Raw genomic sequence first — 7,227 nt, forward strand, 5'->3', positions numbered from 1 at the left:
CAGACTAATGTCAGGAGGACATTTACAAATATTGTAAATCAGCGGTCTGTCAAAACAGCCAGCGGCAGGCGGTGGGATTATAATGAGTCATTTACGTTTGGCTTAGATAAGAAAAAACGCTTCAGAAGAAACAAGCGCATAAGTGGACCATCAGCAGTTATAACAAACATGACGAAATTAAAGGACAAACTTTTTATGCCTACGCCAATTCCAGGGTCATTATTATAACTCGAGACCACACACGAGGATCGATAAGTTGTAATTATTGGATTTGTGATGGTTAATAAATAATTTGCCGATGCTTTCTGGATTAGTTCATCCACCACTGTCCATTGGCTGGAAGTATTTTCTGTTCGGTCATAATTTGCATATAAATGCCGGTAATTCACTGTTATTAAAAGACAAAACAAATAGTGCTGCTACCATTTAAAAGAGCCATCAGGTCATTGTGAGGATAATTTATCTCATGACTTACAGCTCTGCGCAAAAATCTTGAGCCACTCTCGATTTTGTTATATTTTGAAAGGATAATTGGAAATCGGTGAAGCGATTTGCTGAAAAACGTGTAAACAACCATGGAAATAAAGTATATAAGACGCATGTGCGTTTCGTAAGTGCTTGAATGTCAATCTTTGGTGTGGCCACCTTTCGGCACAGCCTGGACGCTCTCAGGCTAGCTTTCTTGTAATTTCTTTAAGTAGTCTTCAGGAATAGTTCTCCAGGCTTCTTGAAGGACACTCAAAGTTCTTCTTGGATTCTTTTTCTTGGCTGCCTTTTGTTCTTTGTCAAGATGATCCTACACTACTTCAGTAATGCTGAGGTCCGGGCTCTGGGGAGGCCAATCCATGGCTCCTAGTGATCCATGTGTGTTTTTCTATCCATCTATGTTTTTACTGCAGTGGCAGTGTTCTTGGGATCATTGCCATACTCAAAAGTTAAACCACTGTCAATCAGATACAATCCAGATGGTTTTACATGTTGAACAAAATCTTATGTTACTTTTCTGTGTTTATAATTACATCAGTTTTGACAAGATCCCGAGCAATATTGGCAAAAACAGATCACACCAAATCATGACAGAGCCAGATAAATCTTTAGACCCTTCTTGTGTCCTCTACTTGACAGTTTCCTCATTTTTTTCATGGCACAGAACGCCAAGGATATGCCAGATTTTCAGCTAACATGTATCTGGAAATCACCTTGTTGGTGAAAAAACACTATTTTAGGTCAAACTGTTTATAACTAACAATGGCTATCAAGTGCAAGTATGAATGCCGTCCTACATCCTGACTTGCACTTACATGTGGGGACTCATAATTTAAAAATAAATTATTTACAACCCATTTAGGATCTGTAATTTCTTGTGATTGTAAAATCTGAATGGCATCGTCTTGGATTGTCAGTTTAACATGAACATGTAAAACCATCTCAGCCAGATCAGATGGAGGCCTGAAGGCCAATTGTAGGAAACATATCAGCTTCATCTGAATTGCAGCCACATCAAAGGGTAGAGCTTTTAAGAAGGTTTTATCTGTAAAAAAGCACTTCCTATAATTTGCGTCATTTGGATGAGAATGAAGAGGAAGGAAGGAGGCTTTGTGAGCTTGCATGAGAAAACACGAATCGTCTGCCCTGAAAAGCGGCTTCATGGTATGATGCTGCCATATCGCCTTACTGACCCTGCAGTGTTCTAGCTGTGTTATGACCCAAATAGTTTAGATTTTATTCCATCGTATACTTGATTTTTATTCTGAAATGTCCCAGATACGTACAAGAGCGTGGCACTCAGAGGGCATGCCAGCAAACTAAATCCCCAGACAAATTCTCTTCCCACACGGTCTCTGCCAGCACAGGCTCTGAACTTCTTCTTATTATTGCTTTCTTTTGTTTTCTTAAATACATGTTTAACAGGAAGTCTGGCCATCATACCCTGCAGAGATGCTTTTAGTGATGCTCATGCTTGATGAGCTTCATTACTAATAAAGTATTCTCTGACAAAATGTAAGAGACGTTTCATATTTACACAGGACGTCAGACCAGTTTTCAATGAGGAAAATCTTGCTTCGAGAGAATTGTGATCCAGATTTTGAAAATAAATACATTTATTCATTTTTAAGGAACTACAAAATAGAATTATATAAATACAAGCTGCATCGAGCAGATAAGGTCAGTAAAATGACACAATAGCTCTGACCTCATTCAGTTCTTGACCTTGCTGACTAATCGTTACGGACTGATTAGTCAAACATAAATCCATCCATGTGCCGGGAATAAGCGTGAATATTCGATCATGTTGCATAAGATTTCATGATATTATCATCGTTGGTATTCCGGATTTGAATCTTATTGTGGTTTTGATCACAATCGGTGTAAATGTGAGGTAACATTTAATAGTATCCAGATTTCTTATTATCTAAGAACAGGCAAGTGTTTCCCCTTTAATGTGTCAAATATACTTATCTCAGCAGATGAGGATGAGCAGTTTCTGGTTGTGTGATCTTTGATACATTCGAGTGTTTTATTTAACAAATATTTTGCTGCTTACTACTCCAGACTTTAAACTGATAACACAGCTGTATGCCCGTGTGATAGGAGTAAGGATAATGCCATCTGGCTTTGTAACACTCGTTTTGTGTGCCGTTGCAGAGCAGAGGCATTGAATACATTAATGGCTAAAATATTTAGGACAAGAGCTTTGTGGTTTGTATATTTCAGATTGTTTTAAAACTGCTCCCCTTCTTTTGTCTTTATGGTGCCACCGTCACTCTCCTTGAACTCTTTATGCACAGATACTTCAGATAAACCTAATGGCTTAACAGATTTGTACTTTTCTGTTTTACATTTAGTCAGCGGGACTCCTTTGGGATTTATCTATGTTGTGTGCTGTAGCCACTTGTTGACAGAGTAATGATATAGATAACCCATCCTTGATGACTTGTTACAGATGTTGAGGTACAATAACTTACTTCTCAGAAATGTTATTCATTACACGGGTCCATTAACCTTGATATATATTATTCATTCCGGGCCAAATGGAAACTGGAAACTCTCAACTCTGCATTAGTCTCAGTTGAAGACAACAGAAGGATTGCACAACTCAAACATCCCCTTCTTGTTTACTTGGGTAGTATATAAGCATTAGCAGGTGGAAAACAAGTTTCCTTTTTGTAAAGATCAAGGAGGAACCACCATCCGTGACATACAACTGTGACAGGACAGTTTGTTTGGACAGACATCCTTGAAACTCTGGTTGCCATGTTGTTTACCTTCCTGAGAAGGGAACTGAGAGCAAGTGAACCTCTAAACACGAAGCAGTAAAAGAGGAGGAAAAACTGGGGGAGAGTGAATGAAGAAACCATATGGTACACGGGGCAGATTATAAAAACTAGCCAGTGGGTGGATTGTAATGGAACAGGAAATGCAAAAAATCACAAGTACTGAGGGAAAGATTAGTAAACTGTAAGCACTAATACAGGAATTAGGTGCAGAGAAGCCTTTTTACTGAAGCTTTAGAGGTTTGTAACATCTTTATTGAAGGATGCCATGTACCTCGTTCAAGGTTACTAAATTTCAAATAAACATTAGAGTAAGAGCAGAAGCACAGTGTTGTTTTTACCTGTGTCCCAAATGTGTACTATACACTCACTTGGCAGGTCATTAGTTACACTTTCCGACTACCAGGTTGTAGTCTTTTCTGCCTCCAGAACTGCATTTCTTCTTTGTGGAATAAAATCATATGACATGATGTCAATCTCCCATTCCACCACATCACAAAGGTGCTCTACTGGACTAAGAGCTGGTAACAGTGGAGGTCATTTGAATAGGATATTCAGGAAGTGTGAGATGCCTATAGCGCTTTGGGGTCCTTAGGGACTAGTAAAGCAATATACAAATACAGGCCGTTTACCATTTACCATGATTCAAGCTTTGTTATATGGCACAGTATCCTGCTGGAAGTAGGCATCAAAAGATGGATGCACTATAGGGCCAGCATACTCAGATTGGGTATGGTATCAGAATGATGCTCATTTGATACTGAAGGAGCCAAACTGTGCCACGCTATGACACCACCACAACTAGCCTGAAATGTTAATACAAGACAGGAAACCAACCACCAACTGGATGGAGGCACACATAAGGTTATAGCATAGGTTATAGTACAGGGTTTTAGAAGGGTGCAGTTACAATCTATGGCATTGATTTAATGCAGAGACATAAATCCACTGAACTTCAGTAGGTCATCTTGACCTTGTCTAGATGTTTAAATGCAGTGAGCTGCTGTCATGTTATTGACTGATTCTACACGTGCAGCTAACTAACAAACTGACCTGTGAGAGTCTATCAGGAAATACAAACTGGCCAATTTGAAGCTTTTAAAGAGATTTTTGATTCTTGACAAAAGATTTAATAATATCAGAAAAGTAGATAAGCGACAGTCTGGAGGTAAATATTAAAGGGAAAAAGTCAGAGTCTCCTTGAAGAGCCCAGTGTGACCCTCGGCGGGGCTTTTAATAATGGAGTCACAGAGCATTGTGCTCTTACATTTTGAAGTCATGGATATCCTTAAGTGCACATTCTGAACAGTAAGAAACTAATCTTGCATTGCAAATTGCAGCTTGCACTCAAGGCATTTGAGAAATGGCAGCTGGACCTTTAAGTGTATTATTATGATCCTTGTTAACTTTTATATAAACCCAGCCACAGGGGGCCACAAGCCAGTATACTCTTAGTGCTGCTCCGGGTGAATGGGAAGGGTTGCATCAGGGAGGGCATCTAGCATAAAATCCTTGCCAAATCAAACACGGGAATCATCAAAAATGTGATCGGTCTGGGCCTGGGTTAATAACCCAGTGCTGTTGGCCAACAGGGTGCCACTCAAAACTGTGCTATTGTTCGCCAAAGTCAATAGAAGAGGAGAGGCAGAAGGTGTATTCAGAGGCAGCTAGAAAGAAGGAAAAGCAGGAGTGTGGAGGTGAGAGTGGGAACTTTAAGAGGAACTATGACTGGAAGATAGATATACTGTGTGAGCAGGAGACCAGGTGGAAGGGAAGCAATGCCAGGAGGTTTAGAGGTGGATTTGAATCGTTTTACCACAATGTATATAAGAATCAAAATAGATTAAAGCCTTTTTTTTATGTAGTTAAAGATTTATGCTATATAATCGATCCAAAGTGGAAAAAGAGTCATTAAAAAATGTATTAATTAAAAGCCCAAAATTACCATGACATTCATGGCCATGATCACTGTACCTGCAGATACACAGAGATGTCCAGGAGAGAGGGCAGAGTACTGTTTTTTACCATAATATTTAATACAATCTTGGAACGTGACCTGACACCCGAGGCAAGACCTTTAGTGGAATCGATTTTCAAGAACAAGAGTGATGTGCAGGGCTTTAGTAACTACAGATGGATAGCGTTTGAGTTATAACATGAAGACAGGAAAGTTGTTGAAGATGGGTTAAGAAGAGGTGACGATCAGCAAGCAGCACTATGGCTTTATGCTGAGAAAGAGCACTACAGATGTAACGTTTGCTTTGAGAGCATTATGGCAAATGGTCTGTATTTGTATAGCGCTTTACACTATACACAATCATCCACCCATTCACACACTGGTGATGGCAAGCTACAGTGTAGCCACAGCCACCCTGGGGCGCACTAACAGAGGCAAGGCCACCGGGCCCTCTGACCACCACCAGTAGGCAACGGGTGAAGTGTCTTGCCCAAGGACACAACGACCGAGACTGTCGGAGCCGGGGCTCGAACCGGCAACCTTCCGATTACAAGAGCCCAACTCTTGAGCCACGATCGCCCGCATTAATGCAGAAGCATAGAGGTGGGTCAGGAGTTGCACCATCTCTCTGGATCTAAAGAAAGCATGTGATAAGGTGCCAAGAGACGAACTGTGGTGCTGCATGAGGGAGTCAGGAGTGACAGAGTATGCGATGGTGGTGCACGTACAAGAAACAGACAATGGTAAGGTGTGCAGTAGCAGTGACAGAAGGGTTCAATGTAGAGGTAGGAATGTAGGGAGTGATAGCGCATGAGTTTACATACCCGGGGTCAACTATCCGAACCAAAGGGCAGAGAGGTGAGGAAAGCAGTACAGCTATTGTGCAGCAGGTGGAGAAAAGTGTCAAGGGTGACTTGTGACAGAAAGATGGCAAGAGAGAATGGGGAGACTTACAAAGGACCTGCTATGACATACAGTTCAGAGGGGAAGGTGGCTGAAATGAAGACAGACCAGATTACAAATGAGTACATCAGAGGGACAGCTCAAGATGAGATATTTAGGGACAAAAAAGCAAGGTTAAGTTGGTCTGGGTGTGTGCAGAGTGGGGATATATTGAACTAAGCATGTTGAAGATGGAGCTGCCAGGCAGCAGTTAAAGAGGAAGACTTAAGAGAAGGTTCATGGTTGTAGTGCAGGATGGAGGCAGATGATCTGCTGCGATAACCCTTAAAAGGGAGTAGCTGAAAGTAGCAGTAGTACCACGTGTCCTGTAGTGTTTGCAGCTTGAAGTGTTTAAATGGTTCTTCTGTCTACCAAAACATGTGCCTCACTGTAGTTAACAGTTTAGTTGTTTGTGTGGTAAAACTCAACTGCTCCACTACATGTGGTTTGACTTTGTTGCCTAAAGAGACTCAGAATAATCACTCATTCCTGTTGCTTCCGTCACCTTGGCCCAACAATATTCTCACATTACAGAAAATAACATGTGGTGCTGAACCAGTTCCATGCATTCTTGCACTTAAGATCTGGTAGTGAATGGTGCAATACTTGCTGTTGAAAAATAGGCCCTAGTTTTAAAAACAAAAAAACAAAAAACCATAGGTAGGAGCAGGCCACGACATCATTCCTGAAACAGTTGAGAGAGCCTCTTTGTTAGTAAAGGTGGTCTGTCTGTAGATGTTCCAACGTGACATTTTCTTTTCAGGCTATAACAGGGAAGATCTTAAAGTAGCCTTCTAACGTTAACAAGAAAAATACTACACTCCACTGTAAATTTCACAGTAAAGCCACATTGCAGTAGAGGAGTGAGCTATAGTAAGAAAGGAATAAATAGTAAAGAACACTAAAGGGCAGAAAACCCTTACACTGCAAATTTTTCAATGATGGGTCTGCTTCCCATTAAACCAAACGGAGGCGAGAGCAGCCATGGCCTTAAAGAGCACTGAGGCTGCCAGTGAGACCACAGGAGGGGGAGATATAACATACTACAAATAC

The sequence above is a fragment of the Pundamilia nyererei genome, unplaced genomic scaffold, assembly GCF_000239375.1.
Source record: "Pundamilia nyererei isolate P.nyererei 1_Seehausen unplaced genomic scaffold, PunNye1.0 scaffold00112, whole genome shotgun sequence".
Classification (NCBI taxonomy): domain Eukaryota; kingdom Metazoa; phylum Chordata; class Actinopteri; order Cichliformes; family Cichlidae; genus Pundamilia; species Pundamilia nyererei.